At 37.7% G+C, this 26,497-nt stretch overlaps 1 pseudogene; it reads left to right on the top strand.

Annotated features, from left to right (window-relative positions):
- The first annotated feature begins 462 nt into the window (after positions 1-462).
- Positions 463-3,304, top strand: LOC139039627 (myb/SANT-like DNA-binding domain-containing protein 7; annotated as a pseudogene).
- The last annotated feature ends 23,193 nt before the right edge of the window (positions 3,305-26,497 follow it).

Below are 26,497 nucleotides of genomic sequence, written 5' to 3'. Positions count from 1 at the left end.
AAACTCAGTAATGAAAGTCAAGCACATCCTTGGCAGAAGATACACAGTGGTCCCAGGTCTCAGCCTTGGAAGCATCCTGCTTTTTGTGAAGAAGCCAGTCCTTTGTTACCAAGCCCAGTAAGACCCTTTGTAGCCCTTGGTCCAGTCCCCATGCTAAGCGAACTCCCAAAGTTGGGCTTTTCTCAGCCCTGGCATCATGCCTCTTTGCAGCCTACTTACAGGTAGCACTGCTTAACTTACTGCCACAATTGTCCTTACTCTGTTCCTGTGACGTGCATTCTCCTGTGGCCTTCCAGCCAGAAATGCGGTCCTCGGACCTGGCTTCTCAGAATTTAGCCCAGAGAGGGAAGACGTGGCTGGCTCTTGGAGATAGACTGGAGCACCCATAAATTCCTCACACTTTCAGGTCGGCGCTCTCCTGCCTGGGAGCCTCCTCCAGCTAGCCTTTCTTCCCAGGATGCCATGACCACTTCCAGTAGACGTGCAGGCATCCAGTGGTACAGACAGGAGATAAGGAGGCTTCTCTCCGTACTAGGCAAGACGGAGTCCTTTCAGTGCCTGGAGACCGTGCATCAGAAGGCAGATGTCCATCGGGCCGTGTCCACACGGATGAAGCAGGAAGTCTTCTGCCGCACCGTGCTTCAGTGCAGCTCCAAGGTCAAAGTCAGTTCAGTTCAGTTCAGTCACTCGGTCTTGGCCGACTCTTTGCGACCCTGTGGACTGCAACAGGACAGGCTTCCCTGTCCATCACCAACTCCTGGAGCTTACTCAAACTCACGTCCATTGAGTCGGTGATGCAATCCAACCATCTCATCCTCTGTCATCCCCATCTCCTCCAATCTTCCCAGCATCAGGGTCTTCTCAAATGAGTCAGTTCTTCACATCAGGTGGCCAAAGTATTGGAGTTTCAGCTTCAGCATCAGTCCTTCCAGTGAATATTCAGGACTGATTTCCTTTACGATGGACTGGTTGGATCTCCTTGCAGTCCAAGGGATGCTCAAGAGTTTCTCCAACACCACAGTTCAAAAGCATCAATTCGTGGCACTCAGTTTCTTTATAGTCCAACTCTCACAGCCATACTTGATTACTGGGAAAACCATAGCTTTGACTAGACAGTCCTTTGTTGGCAAAGTAATGTCTCTGCTTTTTAATATGCTGTCTAGGTTGGTCAAAGCTTTTCTTCAAAGGAGTAAGCGTCTTTTAATTTCATAGCTGCAGTCACCATCTGCAGTGATTTTGGAGGCCCAAAAAATAAAGTCTGTCACTATTTCCATTGTTTCCCCTTCTATTTGCCATGAAGTGATGGGACCAGATGCTGTGATCATAGTTTTCTGAATATTGAGTTTTAAGCCAACTTTTTCACTGTCCTCTTTCACTTTCATCAAGAGGCTTTTCAGTTCCTCTTCACTCTCTGCCATAAGGATGGTGTCATCTGCATATCTGAGGTTATTGATATTTCTCCCAGCAATCTTGATTCCAGCTTGTCCTTCCTCCAGCCCAGCATTTCTCATGATGTACTCTGCATATAAGTTAAATAAGCAGGACAATATACAGCCTTGATGTACTCCTTTCCCTATTTGGAACGAGTCTGTTGTTCCATGTCCAATTCAAACTGTTGCTTCTTGACCTGCATACGGATTTCTCAGGAGGCAAGTCAGGTGGTCTGGTATTCCCATCTCTTGAAGAATTTTCCACAGTTTGTTGTGATCCACGCAGTCCAAGGCTCTGGCATAGTCAATAAAGTGGAAGTAGATGTTTTTCTGGAATTCTCTTGCTTTTTCAATGATCCAGTGAATGTTGGAAATCTGATCTCTGGTTCCTCTGCCTTTTCTAAATCCACCTTGAACATCTGGAAGTTCATGTACTTTTGTAGCTTGGAATGGAGAATTTTGAGCTTTACTCTGCTAGCGTGAGATGAGTGCAATTGTGCGGTAGTTTGAACATTCTTTGTTATTGCCATTCTTTGGGACTGGAATGAAAACTGACCTTTTCCAATTCTGTGGCCACTGTTGCATTTTCCATATTTGCTGACATACTGAGTGCAACACTTTCACACTGTCTACAATTAGTATTTGAAATAACTCAACTGGAATTGCATCATCTCCACTAGCTTTGTTTGTAGCGATGCTTCCTAAGGCCCACTTGACTTTGTATTTCAGGATGTTTGGCTCTAGTCCAGTGATCACACCATCATGGTTATCTGGGTCATGAATATCTTTTCTGTGTAGTTCTTCTGTGTATTCTTGCCACCTCTTCTTAGTATCTTCTGCTTCTATTAGGTCCATACCATTTCTATCCTCTATTGTGTCCATTTTTCTATGAAATATTCTCTTGATATCTCTAATTTTCTTGAAGAGATCTCTAGTCTTTCCCATTCTATTGTTTTCCTCTGTTTCTTTGCATTGATCACTGAGGAAGGCTTCCTTATCTCTCCTTGCTATTCAAAGTCCTGAAGGCCTAATATTTAAAGACCTATGTGGCCCACACGACTAGTATGGGTGACTCACCACACTGTCCCTTTTATGATACGTTGAATCAGCTTCTCTGAAATCAGATAGTGACTGATGCAGACAAGTTAATGGAGGACGCTGCTTAAGCCAAGAACAGTGACCTGAATTTAGCATCCCCTGACACCACAGTGGAGGAGGGACCAGCATTCTGGGAGCAAAGCCTATTTTGAAAACAGTGAAGCAATCAGATGAGGATTTCCAGCTGAGGGTCAGTGACCAGATGCCAGAAACCAATGACCTCGCAGACTCCTGGGGTGAATCCCTGGGTGCAGGGTGCTCTCAAGGGACCCCCAGCTACTACAGCAGCTCCCACCACCTTTTCAGTGGTGCAGCTGCCCCCTGTCAGAGCAGCCCCATGACCAGATTGACTCTGGTGAGCCCAGCTCCTGCTCCAGCTCCAGCGAAAACACTCATCTGGTGGCCTCCACGCAGCAGCCTCCAGCCTCCGTCTCCCCGGGCTCCTTTCGTTTCTAGTGGGGACAGTCCGTTGACCACTGAGCCCCCGGCAAGTGGCCCCAGCGAAGAAGGCAGTCAGTGGCCAGGACTCCTGCAGCTGAGCTGGCAGAAAACCGGAGGTTGGCATGAGAACTTTCAAAGCAGGAGCAAGAAAAACTGGACCCGCTGATTGCCCTTGGCGAGGAGGCCAGCAGTCAGCAGGACGTTGGCAACGAGCTCCGCAGGGATGCAGTGGCCGTGGTCAGACGCTTGGCCACAGCAGTGGAAGAGGCACCAGGGCTTTCCAGCTGGGACTTAAAAAATTGCTTTAGTGATTAATTTCAAACACCAAAAGTTAGGAGTTGATCATGCAAGGGTGTATTTCCTACACTGGCAGAGCCTGGGTCCAACCAATGCCTCCTAGCACCCTGGCTCCTTTTGTGTCCTCAGACAAAAAAGAGTGGATGGACGGTTAATGTGTGGAGTGGTAGGGACGTGTGTGCTAGTGGCTGCTCCCAGGCATCCCCACTAGTTGAAAGACCTTTTAGAAATACAAGGGGTGGCCCAGTAGAAGAAGAATGCAGCCAAGTCCACAGAGTTAGCTAGCCCTGGCTTTGTCACTGATAGGAGACACTTTAGTTTACCTCTCTACACCAGCTTCCTCAGCTACTAAACCTGCTTACCTCACAGGTTGTTGTGAGGATCAGATGGCTGAAATAGATGTGAAAGAGTTTAACATCACTATACGCATGTAAGTTATTAAAGTATATGACCTTGTCTGAAAGAAGGTTGGTATGAGGCACAGTAGTTGACAAGATAGAGAATTAGGGTTATATACCATGACCTCATTGCTTAAATCTCTACTAGTTTACCTTGACTGCTTCCTGGAATTTACAATCTTCATTTTTTTAAATCTCTCTGTAGTTCATTAGGCTAATGTAGACACAACATGTATTGGCCCCTTTTTATGTTTGCTGTGTCTGTGACATACCTACTAGCAACCACTTAATAGTCAAACCATTTCCTCCATTTTACTTGTCCTTAGTCACGTATCACTATGGATATAATTCAGAACTGATAGGAAGCCACAATCGTGTGCTTTGGTTCATGTTGATAATCTTTGATATAATGAGAAATTGGTTGTCTTATAAAATACTACCTATAGGTAAATTCTTTGCATTCCATGTTTAGGTTTTTTTCATATTCATAATTATATAACTTTAGGTTTGGTTTGTCATTTGGACATCATGGAAACAATTTGGATTACATCAGCCTCCCAAATACTTTTAGCTAAAAAAACAAACAAACAAAATCCATTCCTCCTAGTGAATATCACCACATTCATGTAACAAGATTGATCAGATGAGATTTCCACCAACCATTCTGGAATTAGTGAAAAATCATATTTCTTTACATTAAAAAGCAGTAAGTGCTAGGGGAAATGTGTTGCAGATATTGGGGATTTTTTAAAGATTCTCAACCCAATGATAGGTTCAGTTTTCTTAGAGAAAGGGAAGACCACTGAGATTAAACTAGGATCATTTAAAAAACTCTGCCATCCTCTGACTATCCAGGCAGATCTTTGTATAGAAATGTCCAGAACACCTTTGTCCAGAAATCCACAGAAGGAGGTGGAGGAGGAACCATCATGCAAAAATCTGGATCCTACTCCTGTCAGGCCAATTATTTCAGAAGCCTATCTCCAACTCTACTAAGGATGAAAGAAAATCTCTAATATTAAGCTATATATGTTGGAAAAAAATTGTCATTGTGGATAATGTATAATAATGAGAATTTCACTATGCCCAGATTGAAATCATTTAACAAATACTTATATATTTACTCAGTCAACTTTTTGGGGTGCACTATATCTTGCATGTAGTATATTTGGAGTGGAAATGCAATGTGAGTGGAGCAGACTTGACTCTGTTCCCATACAGTCTTTTATTCCACCAGGGAGAGGCACACAGAAAATGATAAAAAGAAAGCACCAAAAATGCAAATTCTAGTGTTTTTCATGTAAATATTGGATGATCTGCTAGTTTCCTAGTTTACATAGAATGGTCAGAGAAGTCTTTTATGAATAGGGTAACTCATAATTTTGAGCAGTAATTTATCATTCCAACCATGTCACATTTCAAAGTGACAGGCTTCATATCAGTAATTACACCAGGACTACAGATATAAATCAGGCTTTTTGTAGGTAGGGCAGAATGTCACCCTATCTTTGAGCCTTATTTCATTTAAGTGTAGGTCAGAAGAAAGAAAAGAAGTCAAGAATGTGGAAAAGCGGGGACAAGAATATCCAAAGTGGTGGAGAAGAACTGGAAGTAGGGAGGCCGTTTTCCTTGGGTTGGGTTGGTTGTTCAGTCATGTCCAACTCTGCAGCCCCAAGGACTGGAGCTTGCCAGGCTCCACTGGCAGTGGAACTCCCCAGTCAAGAATGAAGTGGGTTGCCATTCCTTTCTCCAGGGATCTTCCTGTCCCAAGGATCGAACCCAGGTCTCCTGCATTGGCAGGCAGATTCTTTACTGTCTGAGGCACCAGGGAAGCCTGGACCTTCCCCTGTTCAGTGCATAATGACTTAGAGCAAAGTTGGCAAATGATGACCCTCAGGCTAACTCTCATTTATGCTTTTTAGATGGTTTTATTAGAACACAGCCACACATGTTTGTTTACTACTTTCTATGGTTCTTTGACATTGCAAAGCAGAAAAATGCTGGTAGAAAAGACTAGCAGACCTAAGTCTGTCTGCAGACATTAGATGTTGTCGCCATCATCCTCTACTACATCCCACAAAGAAACCACAGTGATCTGAGCTTAGTGATCTGAGCTCACTTAGGAGGTACGTAGCAGGCCATAGTTCCTGAACAGTGATTCAGACAGCTCAGAATCACTGCCAAGGGGCCAGCCTTTCACCTTCTCTGAAGCCCATTCCCCCTTCCATCCCCAGAGACATTTTCTACTCCTCCAGATGACTGCCAAGTCCCAGGGGTGCTTTGCAGCCAAATCCTCTCACCATTGAATTGATTCATTTTTCCCAGATGCTAGATCTCTTCAGAATTTAGAGTATTTTCTCACTCCTGCATCTGCTGGTCAACAGAAGAACTCCCGTACTCTACCCAACTCCTCAGCACTACCTGGACAAATTTTACTTCTTATTTTCAATAAATGTCAGATACCGTTAAAAATGATTACTTGACTAGTTGCAACAGAGACTGTATGACTTGCAAAACTTAAAATCATTAGCTATTTGGCCATTTGCAGAAAAGTTTGCTAATTACTGATGTAGGGAAAGATTAGCATGAAATGCAGTTAGAGAGGTAGGTACCCTGCTCTTAAGATACAAATATCTTAGAGTACTCAAAGCAATCATTATTGCACTGTTCCATTTGAATATCCATAATTATCAAACAATAGAAGCAGAGGGTACCACCAGAGACAAATCTGCCATCATTATATAAATGGATTATGCAGGTTGATAGGACATTTTCCACATCATCCACTATTTGTTTTTTCCACCAGTAATTTCCTTGGATGAAATAGAAGCTTTTTAAAAAAACCCATACTTATTTCAGCTAAACAATATGGCACATCTTGATAGCTTACAATGTCCTCAGCTCTGCAGTATGTAAAAGAAAAACAATACGTGAATAATTTCTACCCATTTATAATCTATTGGCAGGGTAGAAAAAATAAAGAATGATACATGAAAAGAAAAAGAAGGGGAATATAAAGACCCATATAATTATGCACTAATATAAACCACATCTTATGAAGAATGATGTATAATTTATAAATCATGACTCTGAGCTATCAAAGTTATGGGACTTTGGTAATATACACAGGAAATGACATAATGCGATGCAATCAAATGCTCTTACATTTAAGAGGTTTTTTCCTTGATTTTTCTTCCTTGACTCAAAAAAGGGGAGAGGTGGTAATATAACACAAAAGAAGAAAATACAGTAAATATTAGAGACAGATGGTTATTTCTTTAGAAAAGTCAAGTGGGGAAAAGGCCAGATACTCAATTCTGGATGTAAACTTTGAAAAGTTTTAGCTGCAAACATTAAACACTTTCTGCAATTACTAGAAAACTTATCACTGAAGGAGACCACAGTTGTGATAGATCAGTATGAAGCAATGATCACATACAGCCCACAATTGAGAATGAATACAGCAGGCCAGGGGTGAGTATTTTTGAGCCCTACTAAGAAAAACTCTAGAAAATCACAATGGTGTGATCACCAAACTAGAGCCAGCCATTCTGGAATGCGAAGTCAAGTGGGTCTTAGGAAGCACCACTATGAACAAAGCTAGTGGAGGTGATGGAATTCCCGTTGAGCTATTTCAAATCCAAAAGATGATGCTGTGAAAGTGCTGCACTCAATATGCCAGCAAATGTGGAAAACTCAGCAGTGGCCACAGGACTGGAAAAGGTCAGTTTTCATTCCAATCCCAAAGAAAGGCAATGCCAAAGAATGATCAAACTACTGGACAATTGCACTTGTCTCACACACTAGTAAAGTAATGCTCAATATTCTCCAAGCCAGGCTTCAGCAATACATGAACTGTGAACTTCCAGATGTTCAAGCTGGTTTTAGAAAAGGCAGAATAGCCAGAGATCATATTGCCAAGATCAGCTGGATCATCAAATCAGCAAGAGAGTTCCATAAAAATATCTACTTCTGCTTTATTGAGTATGCCAAAGCCTTGGACTGTGTGGATCATCACAAACTCTGGAAAATTCTTCAAGAGATGGGAATACCAGACCACCTGACCTGCCTCCTAAGAAATCCATATGCAGGTCAAGAAGCAACAGTTTGAACTGGACATGGAACAACAGACTGGTTCCAAATAGGAAAAGGAGTACCTCAAGGCTGTAATTGTCACCCTGCTTATTTAACTTATATGCAGAGCACATCATGAGAAACGCTGGGCTGGATGAAGTACAAGCTGGAATCAAGATTGCCAGGAGAAATATCAATAACCTCAGATATGCAGATGACTTCACTTTTATGGTAGAAAGCGAAGAAGAACTAAAAAGCCTCTTGATGAAAGTGAAAGAGGAGAGTGAAAAAGCTGGCTTTAAACTCAACAGTCAGAAAATTAACATCATGGCATCTGGTCCCATCACTTCATGGCAAATAGATGGGGAAACAGTTACAGACTTTGTTTTCTTGGGTTCCAAAACCACTACAGATGGTGACTGCAGCCATGAAATTAAAAGACACTTGCTCCTGGGAAGAAAAGTTATGACCAACCTAGACAGCATATTAAAAAGTAGAGATATTACTTTGCCAACAAAGGACTGTCTAATCAAAGCTATGGTTTTTCCAGTAGTCATGTATGGATGTGAGACTTGGAGTATAAAGAAAGCTGAGTGCCAAAGAATTGATGCTTTTGAACTGTGATGCTGGAGAAGACTCTTGAGAGTCCCTTGGACTGCAAGGAGATTCAACCAGTCCATCGTAGAGGAAATCAGTCCTGAATGTACATTGGAAGGACTGATGCTGAAGTCCAATACTTTGGCCACCTGGAAAAGATCCTGATGCTGGGAAAGATTGATGGCAGGAGGAGAAGGGGACAACAGAGGGTGAGATGGTTGGATGGCATCACTGACTCAATGGACATGAGTTTGAGTAAACTCCAGGAGTTGGCAATGGACAGGGAGGCCTGGCCTGATGGAGTCCATGGGGTCTCCAAGAGTCAGATACAACTGAGTGACTGAACTGAACTGAATAGAAAGCAGAAGCTCTGATGAAGTGAGCTTTAACCCTAACCACCGGCATTAGATACACAGATGATACCTAGATTTAAGTCTTGTTTTTTCTTTTTTTGGACAGGAAGAATCACCCTGCAACTTCCTAAAGATTACATGTTCTTCTGCTATTTTTTTGCTTAGCAATTTTCCCAGCCTCCTATATTGCATAGGATCTGAGATGAATCTATAGGAACAGGGCAATTTTGGATATTCCTAGAAAGATTTAGACTGTGAAATAGGGTCCATACATGATGAACTGGTAAAAAAAATTCATCAGTGTTCTTAAATATATTTCAGTCTCTTTAAATTTAAAGAAGCTGCAAAGAGAGAAAATGTACCCTCCATTTCAAGGAGTCCTCAAGAAAACCTATCAGATTATTTAGTTGTAGTTTTGCTGGAGTCATTACAATGTTCTAGAATCCATTGCATCTTTTCTACACATCTCATAATTCTGGCCTTTACTTCAGAAACAACAAACTTTTTTTCAGGGTATACAATCTGGCTAAATTTTATACCTGAATTTGATATATTTTTGTGTTATATTAATTTTACTAAGAAATGCAAATGCATAGTATATTTTATTGGAAGGTTTCACATTCACCAACTCTAAAAAATATATAAATAAGTGAAATTTCTGTTAAAAGGAGAAATAAGGACTTAATTTTAAATGATAAGTTGTGCAATTATAGCCCAATTTTTTTCTTATATTGGTATATTTGAATATTCAACCAATTATTATATATAAAGAGTTAACTAAGTATTAAGACTTATGGGGGAAATGGAGCTTTATTCTGCTCTTAAAAAGCTTATAATATTTTGGGAGAAATAAACAATTAAGAATAGACAACTAACATAATAGATAAAAATAAGTTTCAAGTGAGTTGGAGTTACATCTGTGAAAATTTTGCAAACAAACTGTAGGTATTACCTTAAGGTACAGTATCATTTAAATAGTTATTATAAAACCCATTGAGACCTTAGTTTTGGATGATTACACTGGCTAGACTGTTTATATGTAAAAATAGAAAAATTTTATAGAACTTTCAAGAAAATCTGCCAATTCTACTCTGTTGGGAGTTGAGTACAAGAGACCCTATGTGAGCAAAGCCCATTTAGGAAACTGTTTCTTTACTAGATCTGACTTTAATTCCCAGGAAGCTGTGAGGTAGTTTGTTAAGGCATACATTTTGTAAATAGAATTTTCAAAGAATGTTCATGATTGGGCCTCCTGATGTTTTTTATTGGTTCAAAAGTGGCATTCGCAGCTGCAGAAAGCAGCTTGTAATTATCAAATTGGCTTTTTTCTACAAGGTAAGATAATACACATGCAGTTTCTGGTATTTTTCACAAGAACAGCAAGCCAATCATTTGCATTTTCATATTAGGTGTGGAAATTCTTCTCTGGATCTAACTGACCTTATCCAAGTTAAATAGAAGGAAAGCTGAAGAATTAAGAGAAAAATCCATACTCAAAATGTAACCCCTGAACTGGAACCAGATCAAGGGCATCAGAAGTAAAATACCAGTGGGTCTATTTGCTCTTCTCTGCACACTTGGTTTCACTTTGCAAATATCCCTTCATCAAAAATATCAAAGGAACTAGAATGTTGCCAAATCCTTGCCATTCCTTTCTCCAGGGGATCTTCCCAGCCCAGGGATTAAACCCCAAACCCCGAACCTCCGGTCTCCTGCATTGCAGATTCTTTATCATGCGCCACCAGGGAAGCTCACTAAGGAAGATACACTTGACTAAATCCAAACAAGAAATAGATCTTATAGGGTCTTACAATAAAATTATATTTAAATAACACAAAAACATCATCATTAACATTATGATAATGAATATGAAATGACTAGAGTAAATGAGAACTGATTTCCAAATGCATCTCAGTATTTGAATTATATTGACAGATTGAAATATATTGAATATATATAGAAATATATTGCCATTATATTGACAGATTTTTTAAAAATTAGCATAAGGAAAAGCAATACAAATGATCTCACACTTGGTGTTGTCACAAAGTAACGACACAGAGTATTGGAGCTCAAATTGAATCTTAATCATAACACACAAACTAACACTCTGGAAATAAATATGAAAGCTGATCATAATTTATTAAATGACAGCATGGCCAAGTAGATGTTTATGTTTTAATTACAAGTAATAGAGTGTGTCAAATGGGTGGTTCTCACAGCTTGTGAAGATTGGTTCCTTATAGAGAAGAGATGGCCACAACAGTTTGATAAGAAGATTATTTCTGCTGGACACACATCATTAACTTGATTTTATCTCTTCTGTAAGATATTTATTAAGTACACTAAATATATTTATTAAACTTCAAGTAAACTGCATTTTAGTAGTTTGGAAAGTGGAAAAAGAAGAGCTGGCATTTATCTTGTAAGATGTTAATGTCTTAAACTAGGGTCCGTATTTAAAAATCACTTCTAGCCTAAAACCCAATAATGATTATGCTTTGCCATCAGTTATGGTACAGTATGTCTTTGTTCTTTACAAATTTAATATTTACTATTTCAAGGATATTCCACTGGTGGTGATTATTCATGATCCAGATTAATCTAGTATTTTTTTCAAGTGTAAATCTGAATCCTGTGTGTTAGAAAACTGACTGTTTAAGGAAGTCACTTAAATAGGACATGCACTCATTCCCCATACATTTGTATCTAGCATTGTACACACAATAATTCTATTGTAGTGATAAAAAGAACTTTCTTAGCTTAAATTGGCACTGAGTTAACTTTTGTTTGATATCTATATTAAATATGTGACTCTCATCCTAAATATGATTAAAAGGAAACCATTTGCCTATATTAAATGTCTGTTTTCATGAATTTAGGAATCAGAATATCTGAAAGCTATCCAGACATAACTCATGAGTTTACTGTATATTCTAAATAGAACAGAATAGATATTTGACATTTGTTAACACTCTTGAGCTTTGCAAATAGTTACATTTATGCATGTCACTGGAGCATATAGTTTCCAACATTACAACAACACTCCACCCACCCTTGTAAGTGCAGTAAGTTACATATGTGAAAACAGTGGAGAACTGATTGAGATGCATATATTGAGAGATTCCGCTAGGTTCACACACTAGCTAAAAGTGGGCTAGATTTACTACACAAGCAAGACAATTTCAACACTAAGGCTCCAATTTAAAATTACTGAATGTGTGTTGCAATGAACTGCATACAGTTGGTATTGTAAACCCTAAGGCTATGAATGTCAAGAAACCATTTTAGCAAAAGATAATACTGAACATATGCTATTTAAACCCAAGGACAGGTTCATATTCAACTTAGGATGTATAAATCCACAAGAGACCATCACATCTACCCTAACAACAAAAGTAAAAACAAAAAAAAAAAAAGAAAGAAAACTACAAAATCATAACATTTTAAGCCCATCTGAGAACTGAGGTGAAGGGTGAAGAAAATTCTAAAATATAAAAGAGCTTTTTAAGGACAGAAGGGACACGTGAACTTTTTTTACCTTTACAGAGCACAAGAGTAAGAAGTGACCGGTATAAGAATAAAGTAGGAGAAAGTAAAGAAAACAACTGAAACAATAAAGTGTTCTTAAAGATCAAGAGATGATCAGGGTGAAAGTTTAGAATACCTGGGACAAGATGACTCTGTAATCACCCTATTCTTTACAATGAGCCTCCATCTTGTGTTCATGAGAATACGGGGGCAGAGCAGGAGAACGAAAAGAATTTTCCCTTCATGGTGCACAGGCATGAATTCATACTTCTTGAACTTTTTCTTATGTGAATCAAAAGCTGTAAGTCAATGGATGAGGGACAGGAAACCTGGCTTTTTCCAACAAAGGCAAATGGTAGAAACAAAAACTTTCTGACCCTAGGAAAAGATTAGGAAACCTTCCCTTGTATCTTAAGCCTTACCTCAAAGGGCAAGCTCCAAGAATCTACTGAAACAAAGCAAGAAAATCCTCTGCCACTAGTCCCAGGTCAAGGCACATTTCTTCTCATGGAGATGCAGAAGCACATTTGTTTGCCCAGTTTAAAAGGTCTGCTTCTGTTGCCGGAAAGGTAGGAGAATCTCTCCAAATTGAGAATCTCACACGTAGAAGACAGAATGTGACTCTCATGGAAGAGAACAGGAACTTTTGAGAAAGTCTATTAGTATAACTCAGGTTGAAAAGACTCATCTAAGACTATAGCTGAATCATAAAAATCTTAGAGCTAACCCTTGTTTGTACCACATGCCTCATACCTAGTAACAAGCAATACCATTGCCGAAGGGGAATAGCATGGGAAAGATTCCTTCCACAGTGCAGTTGTGCAGTCTGTTGAAAGCTTAGCATGGAATCAGAATGTACAAAAATCTTCCCAACACCCTAGGCTCCACACTCAACAAAATATAGCAGCATCCCACCATTGGGAAATTTGAAACCTGTGAAACACTAAAGGCATAGTAGTCAAACTCAGATCAATTATTCTCTAGTTTGACTCAACTCTCCATGACAGTAACCCGACAAAAGAAGAGGCATACACTTCTCTAGGCGTAGGTATTATTTGCCTCAGTCTTTTGTTTTTTTACTGAAAAGTCTACTGTTCTTTTACACATAATTCCAGAATTCAGTTAAAAAAAAAATGATCACACACATATACAAAATAGAGTAGAGGAATAAAATGAATATCTGTCAAGTGATAAAGCAGACAACAGAACCAGACACTGAGATGACTTAGATACTGGAACTATCAAAGATTTAACTGCCATTAACATATTAAAGGACACAGTGCAGAGGGCAACATGCAAGAATAGTCACCGCAGAATTTCAGCAGCAAGACTGAAAATCTAGAAGGTGGTAAAATTGAGATGAATAGTTCTTTATCAGTACATGGGACACAAAAGAAGACAGAATTGGTGAATTTAAAACAGGTCAACAGAAAATTTCCAAAGTGAAATAAATAGAGGAAGTAATGAGTGGAAATAAAAACAAAATAGAAGTGTGTACCCAGGGGTTGTGGGGTAATATCAAAGGATCTAAACCCCAGGCAGATACTGCTAATTTCCTTTCTCTTCTGAAATGATCATGGAAATTACAGTGAGACTATGGATGCTTGGTAGAGACTGAATTATCAGCCTATGCCAAGTCTAATGATATCATGCAGCCAAAGAGAGTCAGTGGGATTTGAGAACATGCACCTGTGATTTTCAGGTCATGCTTTTAAAAGGGAGAGTTCTCTTTTCTTTAACCTATTTACTGGCTGAATAGAGGCATTACACTAAGGATCATAAAGCAAACAATTTGTAAAAACCTTGGTCCTTGGCACCAGTGACTAATTATATTCTCATCTCAGCCCTGGACTAATTATATTCAGTCTATCACCTAACAGATTAAAAAAATACACTGCTATTTGTAGTGTTATTATAGTAACCAAGCATATGTATTTTTATAACATAAGCACCCAGCTAGTAAAAGTCTAGAATGAAATTTAAATTAGTTTATGGTTTCTGAATATAAAGCTAACAAGATTAGTTTTACCTCTCACTTACCAGAAAATACCAAAAGAAAGGCAGGTATTATTAGATGTGAGAAAATCTTTTCAAATTTAGATAAATACAGACTAATTAATAGCAAAAGTTGGATTTCTAAACACCAGAGAAAGATCAGAAACTAATTACATAGCAGAAATAAATATTGGTTCATCAGAATGCATAATTAAGTCAGGGGAAATGTCACTTTTCAGAATGTTATGTCTGAAACCAAAATTATACTATAAAAAAATGTCATGATTAGATACAGGAAAATGGTGCATCTTTAAAGCACAAGACACAAACAGCCGGAGAAAAGACTAACATATCCAAATATGCCGTTTGGCAGCAAATACAAACAAATTTCATTAAAAAGGTGGTCCTCTGAAGTAATGAACAATTCTGAAATAATTTCAGTCTGTGCAAATAAATACTGTCTAAAATTATATAAAACCACTGTGAAACACAAAAGCTACTAAATGTTCCAAATAACACCCCTTTTAATATTCTTACGTTTACTTTCAAGATAAACTATTATAACAAACTGCCAATAAAGCTAGTAATCTAATTTATTATTTAATCCTATTTTCTTCATTCAGCTGTCCACTCACTCAAAAACATCATTATTGACTGTTTATAATATGCAAAGCTCTATATTGTTCAAGTCATAACATATTGCTTTTCAAAATGTTCTCACAGAGCTGAATTGGGATGATTTAAATATGAATTAGGAATATATTAAAGTAGCTTTACAACAGAAATTTTAAAATAAAAGCTTTTTTTCTTTTTAAGAAATCAGTAGCATTTCTTCTCTGATTAGATTCCACGAGCAAAGGTATTATCACTGGGTGAAACTGCATTTTCAAAGACTCTTAAGAATCAAAAAGAATGTTGGAGTGGAAAGATCAAACCAGGAAAACCTGGAATGTGATAATAATTTTGTAAGAGAAACAAGTATGTTTTAAACATAAAAAAAGCACTGATTTGGGTATTGGGAAACTTGAGTTCTATTTCTTAGTTTTCCACTAATTCTTTATGAACTTAGTAAAAATTACTGTGCCTTGGATTTCTCATTCATGAGAAAAAGATAAATTCTAATGATTTCTAGATTTTCTTCCACTTCTTTAATAACATAAAGATAAGCTATCTGTACATATGCATCACACACATGGTTACATTCCTGCTCTAAACCGTTTATTCTGAGGGTCCTCTCCACCCTATGTTTTCACCAATAAATTGGGACTATCGGTCGACTGCTCTTGGAGTTTTTAAGCCGCCAGAGATATTGAAAATGGGCTCCTCTGGAACTCAAATAATAAGAATCCAACAGGCAGCTGGCCAAGGTCAAGAGCAACATAAAAACACTTTGCAGAGTAAACCCAGTGGGACTGCAGTCTGCACAGTTGCCACTCTCTAATACACTGGCCTAACCAAATTCAGATCCCATGAGCTGTTCCTCAGACAGATGCTCTAGTAACTTTAAAGAGCTATGGTTATAGACAGTCACAATCACAACATGTCCATTGATTGAATTATGAACATCTTAACTTTTTCTTGGTGCATTCTCAGAATGCCACCCCAGGGACACTCAAGTTAGTAAGCAGGAGGCGAACAATATGAAATGGGATTAATGGTCCATGTTGTTCTTTTAGACAAAAAGGATTTTGTTTCAAGATTCTTAAATCTTTTATATATAAAGTCACCCTCCATAAGAGGAAGGGAGTTAGCATATTTTATTACTCTACTTTCAGACACAGAGGAACACAGGTACAGAGGGATTTGGCAACCTGTCAAAAGCAGACCAGCATCAGAGTTAGGAATAAAAACAATCCAAATTCTATTATAGAGATGTTTTATGATTCCAAAATAAAGTTGCACAGAGAAATGTCACTCTGACTATAACATCCTAGTATGAAGATATTTACTTCTGAGAAACTTAAAACCTGGGAAAGGCTGAAAAATTCCCTTATGACACTCACATTCCTGGGGAATTACAGAAATAACATTGATGACTTGAATATTTCAAAAAAGGTATGTATTGCTTTATTTTACATGTGAATTTATACCACATTTCATTCCACAAAGGATTTGAGGTATCATACATAACTAGAATCATATCATAAAAAGGGATGGGAGGAGAGGAAAGTAATAAAAATTACTTCTCCCACAGTGTCTCTGTCCACAGATACAGGCCCACTTAGAGAAGGAGATTTAACAGGAAGATAATCAACTGTCCCACCTCTTCATAATTTACCACTACACCAACAGGGCTCCAAAAGAATAATAGTGGATCACTGTCAAAACATGTACAAAATACAACTCTCTCTGAGGAAGAAGACTTATAAAGCCACAGTGAGGATGGGAAACAAAAGCAAGAACATCAGAGGCACAGGAAGCCTGTGGTACCTAGAGCTATAGAAAACATTAAACAAATCCCAGATTAATATACATACTCAAATAAATACAAATGTCATATGATATCACTCATATATGGACTTTAATTTTTTTAAAAAATGACAAATTTATTTACAAAACAGAAACAGACTTACAGATATCAAAAACAAACTTCCAGTTGCCAAAAGGGAAATGTGGGGGAGAGGGATAAATCAGGAGTTTGGCATTAACATACACACACTAAGATGAGTCAGATAACAAACAAGAACTCACTGGACAGCACAGGGAACCCTTCACAGTATTCTGTGATAACCTCTACAGGAAAATAATCTGAAAAACAATGCATTTTGTCTATGTATAACAATCACTTTACTGCACACTGAAACTAGCAACATTGAAAACCAACTATATTCCAATAAAATTTTTAAAAACTCTTGATCCTGATGACATGAAAAAAAAACAAATTCTCCCAGAAGAGTCCCATTTATCTCTAGTGTATCCTATCTTGTTCACATTTCAACAAAAAAAAAGTATAGGACACATTAAAGGCAAGAAATACTATCTGGGGAGACAAAGTAATCACTAGAACCTGATTTAAATGGAATTTAGAATCACTAATATATTAAGGAATCTAATTAAAAACTTGGACAATCTGCAAAGACAAGTGGCTACATAAGCAGAGAGATAAGAAAGAATTACAATGAAATACTACAAATAAAAACACTGTAACAGAAAGAATGTCTCTGATTGTCTCATTAGTAAACACAGTGAAGCTGAGAAAAGATCAATGAACTTGAAGATGAGTTAATAGAAACACACCAAACTGAAAGTCGAAGAAAAAAATGGCAAAAAACCCAGTACCTATTAGAAATGTCAAAGATGTAACATATGGCTAAGTGGACTATCAGTAGAAGAAAAAGACAACAGAGAAGAGGAAATTTTAAGAAAAAAACTAAAACAATTATTTAAATAAATATAATTAATATACTAAGGGAGGGGATAAGATGAAGTTTTATACAATACTCAATTAAAAATAAAGGAAACAGTAAAATAAGCACTGTTAACAAACCAAAAGCAGTTACAAACATGGTAGATGTTAATCCAAGCTTACCAAAAATCCCTTTAAATGTGAATGGTCTAAATATAAAATTAAAAGACAGAGACTGTCAGAGTGAATAAAACAAACAAGAAAAAAGTTCACTATATGTCAGCTACAGGAAACTCATTTTAAATATAAAGGCTTAAATATGTTAAAAAATAAAGGAGTCAAGAAAGTTATACCATATAACACAAATCAAAATAAATATGGAGTTCCCATATTAATTTTAGACAAAAAGACTTTAAAACAAAGAAAATTATCAGAGATAAATTCAGGTACTACATAATGGTGATTGGGTCGATTCTCTAAGAAGCCATAACAATCCTAAACATGTATGAACTTAAAAGCAGAGTGTCAAAATATGTGAGCCAAATACTGATACAACAGACAGGAGAAATAGACATGTATAGTATTATAACTGAAGGATTGAAAATATCTCTATCAGTACAGTATAGTGTATAGTTCATCAAAAGAGTACCAATCAACTTGATTTAACTAGTCCATCCAACACAGCAGAGTACACATTCCTCTCAAACTTTTATTGAACGTTCACCATAATACTTCACATCCTGATCCACAAATAATACTTTAACAAATTTAAAATAGTATAAATCATACAAAGTATGTTCTGAGACTATATGGAATTAAACTAGAAACCAATTAAACTAAAAGAGGAACTAATGGAACAATAGTTTCAAAAATTAGAAACAAAACATTACACTTCTAAATAACATACTGGCCAAAAGAAAAACTCAAGAAATTAAAATATATTTTGAAATAAAGAGAAATGAAAATATAAATCTTCAGAATTTTGTGGAATGCTTCTTTTTTAAACAGTGCTTTAAGACAAATTTATTTCATTAGATGCACATATTAGAAAAGAAGAAAGATCTAAAAGAACAGTAATTTAGTCCTCAAGGAAACAGAATAAAAGCTATAATAAAAATCAGGGCATAAATCAAAGAAACTATAAACAGACAACACTAGAAAAATATCAACAAAACCAAAAACTTATAAAAAGTCAATAAAATTGACAAATCTTCAGTCAGGCTAACAAAGAAAAAGAAGAGAAAATATACATTACAAGTGTCAGAAATGAGAGAGAGTTTCTTGGAATTAGATGGACAAGAATAAACTACTATAAACAACTCTTTTCCTACAAATTTAATCATTTCATAAAATGGACCGATTTCTTGAAAGACAGAAAGCACTGAAATCCAATTAAGGAGAAATAGGTAACCTGAATAGTCCCAAATCTATTAAAGAATTTGAATCCACAATTAATAACCATTCAAAAAAGAAACCCTTAGGCCTAAATGGTTTAAGCGTGAATTTTACACATTTTAATGAAAGTAATTTAAAAGACAAAAATAAGTGAACCATCAAGTCGCAAAAAGACATGGGTGAATCCTAATTGCATATCATTAAGTGGAAGAAGCTGATCTGAAAAGGATATATATTGGATCATTCCAATTACATGACATTATAGAAAAGGCAAGAGTATAGAAATAGCAAAAAAAGATCAGTGGTTGCTAGGAGAGAGAAGTGGAGGAAGTTTTAAATATGTGAATCACAGATGACTTTTTTAGGGTAGTGAAACTATATGATATAATGCTCTAATTAAGGACGCATGACACTAAAAATTTCAAAAGCCTCTGGACTTTATAGCACAGAGTAAATCTTAATGTACATTACAAACAAACAAACAAAGAAAATCAACGGGTCAGATGGGATGTAGAATATGACCAATTTTACTGTATTACAAAGATATGACAGAACCTCACTGAACCTCTTCAAAGAATTTGGGTGGTGGAGGGAATCTACTGATTTACATAAATGGAAGTGACAGGAGTCTGTAAAATGAATGACAAAAGAAAGCATACATAAAACTTTACTCTAGTTGATGAAGTTGCTTCTCACTAGGGAAAATTATGATAACATCATACACATATATTGGATTTTAACGTTTAAGTAAATGTTGGATGGTGGAAGTTAGGTTTCTCTAGAATGGGAGTTTATAGATCAGCAAGGAGAGGAGGCTGGAATGGTCCATTGATATTGCAATAGAGATGAACACATCAATATGAACTCATGTTTAGTTTATAGGAAAGGTTACACATATAATATTTATAGATATATGTACAAATATGGGTTAGTATTTACACATACAATTTTTTCCTGCCAGTTGAGAGGGCCTGGAAGCAACAAGACTCAGTAACAGTGAGCATACCTAGCATCCAGATCTTGATTTCTAATATTTCTTCAATATAAGGAACCAGGGCTCCTTGAAAAAATAGATGATGCTAGGAGTGAGTGTACCATATTTCCCCAGAGCAAGAAATATACAAAATGAGCCCAGAGAATCATATAGTACAAGAAGATGAGGAAGTGTTCAAAACACACACACCCGCTAATAATGGGAGAAGGGTAGATAATTAAGAGATATAGAAGCCAATTGAAAGGGCTATCCATTGGATAGGAAAGAAATCTCCTATTTAGAAGAATTTCAAATAAATTATCTAATTACTCCCTACCAAATGAGGGAAATACAAATCCCCCTTCCTTTGATATGATCTGTATAGGTTGACTTCCTTCCAGAGTGTAGCATTTTACTTTACAGCAGAAAAATGGGTCACTTTAGAGCAAAAAAACCTGAAAAAACTCAACATCAACAGACACAAATCATGTTGATAGTGTATACCCTTCATAGGATATGGTGAAAATTGCACTTTACATCTGTGCTCTCCCTCTCCAAAACCTATATCACCAGGTTAATCATGAGAAAGACAGCAGAGAAATTCGAGTAGAGGAAGATCCTACAATATAGCTGACCAATAAACCCCCAAGCTGGTTATGAAAGATAAAGAAAGTCTAAGACATTGTCACAGGGTTAAGAGAAGTCTAAAGAAACATGAAAATAAAATGCAGTATGATATGCTGGGTGGAGTCTTAGAAAAAAATGGAAAGTAGTTTAAAAAAAAAAAAACTAAGAAAATATGGATAAGGTATGTTCATCAATTAAAAACAGTTCAGTTCAGTCACTCAGTTGTGTTCAACTCTGCAGCCCCATGGACTGCAGCATGCCAGGCTTCCCTGTCCATCACCAACTCCTGGAGCATACTCAACCTCATCATGTCCATCTCGTTGGTGATGCCATCCAACCATCTCATCCTCTGTCGTCCCCTTCTCCTCTCACCTTTCCCAGCATCAGGGTCTTTTCCAATGAATCAGTTCCTCGCATCCGGCAGCCTAAGTATTGGAGTTTCAGCTTCATCATCAGTCCTTCCAATGAATATTCACAACTGATTTCCTTTAGGATTGACTGGTTAAATCTCCTTGCAGTAACAATAGTAATGTGTTAATTGGGCTTCTCTGGTGGCTCAGATATTAAAGAATCCACCTGCAAGGAGGCAGACCTGGTTTTGATCCCTGGGTTGGGAGGATCCGCTGGAGGAGGGCATGGCAACCCACTCCAGTATTCTTGCCTGGAGAATCCCCATGTACAGAGATGCCTGGCAGGCTAGCATGCTACAGTATATGGGGTCGCAAAGCATTGGACATGACTGAGTGACTAAGAACAGCACAATGTGTTAATATGTACTATACTAAGTTATGGTAGGAAACTTAACTTTCCTTAACAATAGGAAAATAGGAGTGACGGTATCTGAGAACTCCATATGCTATCTTCGCAATAATGTTTTAAACCTAAACTGTCCTAAAATAAAATGCTTATATTAAAAAAAATAGCTATAGCAGTGACCAAATTAGATCAACTTTACTTAAAGCTTGCCTGATTCTCAGGTAGAATATTAGACTGCTGGGTCTATTTGAGGCAAACTGTCCTCTAGACAAATCAGATCAAGTGCATTATGAAGCCATGCACATGATGTCTAACTTCTCATTCTATTTCTGTGTCATTGCTTTCAGTGTGCTTAGAATAGGGTGAGCAAGGGAGAGAGCAGGAGGAGTTGAAGATCAAGGGAAATATAACTTGGTGCAAGATTGTGTATAGCCTTATAGAGTTGCATTATTTTTTTTGATTCATTATGAAATGTGTTTATTATGAAATACAAAGCCACTAATAGAGGCATAACTTAAGAATTCAAATTTGAAAAAAAGAATTCAAATTTGACTTAAATTTTTTAAAAAAAGGATACTCCAGATTTTTTATTAAGAATACACAAAAGAGGCCAAAGACAGATGGAAAAAGACCATTTACAAAAATAAAGAAATTTTAATGACTTGACCACTAAAAGTGGGTAAAGTTTTTCAGATTCATGCTATATTTTCAAAATAGAGGCAATAGGATTAGCAACTAGAAAGACTGAGTTGTCATTAGCTAACTTGAAACAGGATGCAAGTTCATACAATGGAATACAATACAGCTATAAAAAATAAAAAAGAACTGATGGAACATGGATGAACCTTGAAAACATTCTACTAAAAAAAAAAAAGAAAAAGAAAACATTCTACTAAGCCAAAGAAGTCAGAAATAGAAGGCCACACACTATGAAATCACATTTATGTGAAATGTGCAAAACAGGTGAATCCATGGAGACAATTAGATTAGTGGCTGCCAGGAGCAAGTGAGGAATGATTGCTAAAGAGTATACAGTGTATTTTGGGGGTGGTAAAAATATTGTGAAAGTAGAGAGTAATGATACAGTTGATGATGTCAAGAGTTTAGTTTTTGATAGAAGTTTGATATGTGGATTATAAATAAGGGAGTTGCAAATATAAATTGAGCTGCTATGAAGGTAATCAAACATATGGTTCTTAAATTTGGGTTTGACTTGAACTGGAGATATAAATTTAGCAGTGATCCTTGTACACATGATACTTAAAATATTGACCCTAGTTGAAATAATCAAAGGAGTAAATGAAAATAAAAAGAGAAATGATCCAATGACTGAGCCCTTGAGCATGTTAAAAGGTCAGGAAGAAGAAGTAGAACTACCCAAAGAGAATATGAAAAAAACACATACTGAACTGTCCCAGAAACCAAGGTGGAATGGAATGATCACCCATATCAAACAGTGCAGATGTTCCACATAAAATGAGATCTAAGAAGTCATAAGTAGATATTGGGACTTTGGTGAACTTGATTAGAACAGTTTCAGTGAAGATGTACAAAATTATTGAGCTACAGGGGTTCAAAGAACATGACCAAAGAGGAATAAGAGAAGACTTCTGGGTGACTCTTTAAAGGAACTGGTATCTTAAAGGAAAGAGAAAAATGGGGGAAAAGAACATTCAAGAGAGTTTTGTATTTTATTTTGCTGATGTTGTTTCTCTATACTGCAGAACTAAACAGCACTTACAGAGTGATGGGAGACATTCAATACAAGGAGGGGGAAAGTTGCAGAATAAAAACCCCAAAATGCTAGATCAATATCCTAGGGTACACTGGGGAGGCTGCAGCTCTGTTATGCACAAATGAGAAGCTGACCGCAGGGAGGACCACAAAGAGTTCACCCACAGTGATGAGAGGGAGGACAGTCAGTGAGCAAATGCGGCTGGAGTAGACAAAAGTTGTCTTCTGTCTACTTTTTCCATAACATAGACTTCAAATTCATCAGCCGAAAGTGAGGATGACGGAATGGTTTAAGAGGTCTGTGCAAGAGAAGGAAGTTAGAAATCAACTTACTTAAGAGTGGGACTGGGGCTTGTCCGGTGGCTCAGTGGTAAAGAATCCACCTGCCAATGTAGGAGACGTGGGTTCAATCTCTGGTCCAGGAAGATTGCCCATGCTATACAGCAACTGAGCCCATGCATCACACCTACTGAACCTGTGCTCTAGAGCCTGGCAGCCACGACTCCTGAAGCCTATGTGCCCTAGAGCCCGTGCCCAGCAACAGAAGAAGCCACTGCAATGAGAGGCCCCTGCACCACAGCGCGAGAGTAGCCCCCACTTGCTGCAGCTAGAGAAAAGCCCAAACAGCAACAGAGACCCAGCACTGACAATAAATAAATAAAATTGCAAAAAAAGAAGGAAGACTAATTGTACTAGGTAAATATAGCATAACTGTGAAGCTAAAATTAAACCAGTTTGTATCTGTGCATAAGCCTTGTTTTTTGTTTTATGGCTTTTTTTTTTTTTTAATAGGCATCTTCAGTTGCAGGGGTGCATGCACAGGATATGAGAAGATTTTGTATCGATTAAAGCTGGTGGTTTAGTGAAAAGAAGAATATGAAGTAAGGTTGTTGAGGCTGTTGGTAAGAATGAAATTATAATCATTGTAAGTCATGACTTTTATGCTGACTAAATGAGAAAAAGAGGAGGACCTACTTTGGGGCTATTAGAGGCAATGAACTGGAAAGACAGAACATGCTGGAAAGACAGAACATGCTGGAAAGACAGAACATGCTGGCTCCTGAGTGTCACGCTTGACAAGATTTCAGAGAGGTTTTAGTTACTGTTAATGGAAACATCTAGAATGTGGCATGAAAGTGAGTTGCTGAGCATGAGGGATAGCAGCATCACAGAAGCAGAAAAGATCAAGAAACAAGTGGATAGGGTGTTAAAAGAACCATCTATACTGATTTTGATATTTTCCAGAATGATGACCTAGATAGCATTAGCAAGAATCCCACTCAATCACAAACTGACATCTTTAAGAAATGAAAAAAGTAACTAAAAATATGGATCGAGACAGGTAAGTGTAAATAGATGATGTGTAACATGGCAAAACAGTAGAAAATTTTGGTAACAAGAGCTTCATGCAAATAACTTTTAGAGAGCAATGAGGGAGAATCCTTGGATGTTATGGAGGAACAGTGGGAGAAATCCTTCCCACTTCTAAGCCAAAAGGTACAAGAGAGGCCTAGTAAAACACTCACCAGAGTGATACAGGAAAGCAGAGTCCTTAGAAAAGAGCCAGGTTTGAAGAGAGAAGAGCAATAAAGTGAAGGGAATTTCCCAGAAGAGAGAAATATGGAGAATGACTTGCTAGAGCGTTTCAAAGCAAAGTGAGTGTTTCAAAAAATTACAGAGAGCTTGGCAGGGATCAGAGTCTGTTGAACAAGAGACAATGTGGTGGCCTACACAAGTAAGAGGGCTCCCCTGGTGGCTCAGGGGTAAAGACTCTGTCTATCATCGCAGGAGACACGGGTGAGATTGCACATGTGGGCTGGGAATATCCCCTGGAGAAGAAAATGGCACCCACTCCATTATTCTTGTCTGGAAAATCCCGTGGGACAGAGGGCTACAGTCCATGGGGCTGCAAAAGAGTAGGACACAATTTAGTGACTAAAGAACAACCCAGGTAAGAATAATAGGCAGGGTAAGACTTGTCCTGGAAATTCTAAGGCAGAGAGTGAAACGGAGCATGACTCAGAGAGTGGGCCTCCTGGGCACACATGCCTTTCTGTGTCCCCCATCTCTTGATTACAGGAAATAGGCCTCATTCAGCCTCCCTGAATTCTAACAGGCAGGTTCAAACAGTTGATAGTTATGGAAGAGGGGATGGGAGACAAGGGAAGAACAGTTAAGAAACAATAGTGCAGCCTTGGGGTTGGGTCATGGTTCCCCTTCAAGAGACCTACATAACAATATCTTTGAGCTGTTTCATGAATACTGAAACCCAAACCAGGTGGGAGAAGTTAACTGTATTCTGCCCACAAGCACTTAGATGGCCAGATTGGTTGGAACTGATGATGTTGACTCCCAGTTACCTCACTGCCAATCAATCAGAAGAATGTCCATGAATTGATCATGCCCTCTTTGAACCATTGCTATAAACTTCTCACAGCACCCTCCAGGCCAAGACACACAGTTTTGAGGGTGTTAGCCCACTGCATCCCCCTTTGCCTGGCAAAGCAATACAGCTGTTTGGTTTTTTATTCCTACTTCACTCAAAACTCTTTTCTCTGAGGTTTAATTTGGTGTTGGGGTACAGAGGCAGGATTTGGCTTCAAGAATAGGCCTGAGTCACAAGGATACATGCATTGGAAGTCAGTATCTCACCTGTGTTTTGAAAACCCTGTTTTATTGTTTTATTTTCAAATTTATTTTCTAATCATCCATACTCTATAAAGAATATCACTGGGGGCTGCACTATACAGAATGTAGCTGAAATTGTTTCAGGATTAAAAAATCTGGAAAATTAAACCTATTTGTGAGGATCCAGGCTTCTGTGATTTCATTCAGCAAAGTCCTATCACAGCCCATAACATTCTAGAAACTGCATGAAAAAATAGTTGTTGTTTTTTTTAATACTATCATCTCTCTGTTAAAAAGGTTGAGATCAAAAAGAGGAAAAATATTTATTTTCAGATCAGGTACCTGCTGCTTCCAATTTAGATTTTGGGTAAACTATCGGTAGCAAAAACAGTGGAGTGAAATGCACAGTGTCCCAACCTTCCTAATTAATAGCAGTCAGTTCAGAGCAACCCTATTCAGGGTCTTCTTTTCCTCATTGAGCTGACCAGGGGAGACCTTAAAGGCAAAATGTGTGAGCCCTGTTAAAGCAAACCTCAAACAACAGATAAGCACTAAAGTCTTTGAAGAAACTCTGAACACCCTCTGGGGAGAAAATTAGACTTGTGAACTTAAAAAATGGCACACAAACATTTTAACACAGAACTGAAGACAGAGGTCAACAGGGATATTTCCAGCTGAAGATTGCCTGTTGAGGAAGAAATTAGTTTTGAACATCAAAAATAAATGAACAAAGGGAGCAGAAAACAACATTAGATGAGAATTTTTTCCCCAAGAAAAAATCCTCTCAACATTTCCCACACAAAAACACACTAATCAAGCTTTAT

Source organism: Odocoileus virginianus, chromosome 19 (assembly GCF_023699985.2).
Source record: "Odocoileus virginianus isolate 20LAN1187 ecotype Illinois chromosome 19, Ovbor_1.2, whole genome shotgun sequence".
NCBI classification, from domain to species: Eukaryota; Metazoa; Chordata; class Mammalia; order Artiodactyla; family Cervidae; genus Odocoileus; species Odocoileus virginianus.
The sequence above is the reverse complement of the archived record's forward strand: the minus strand, read 5'-3'. Positions and strand labels throughout refer to the sequence as shown.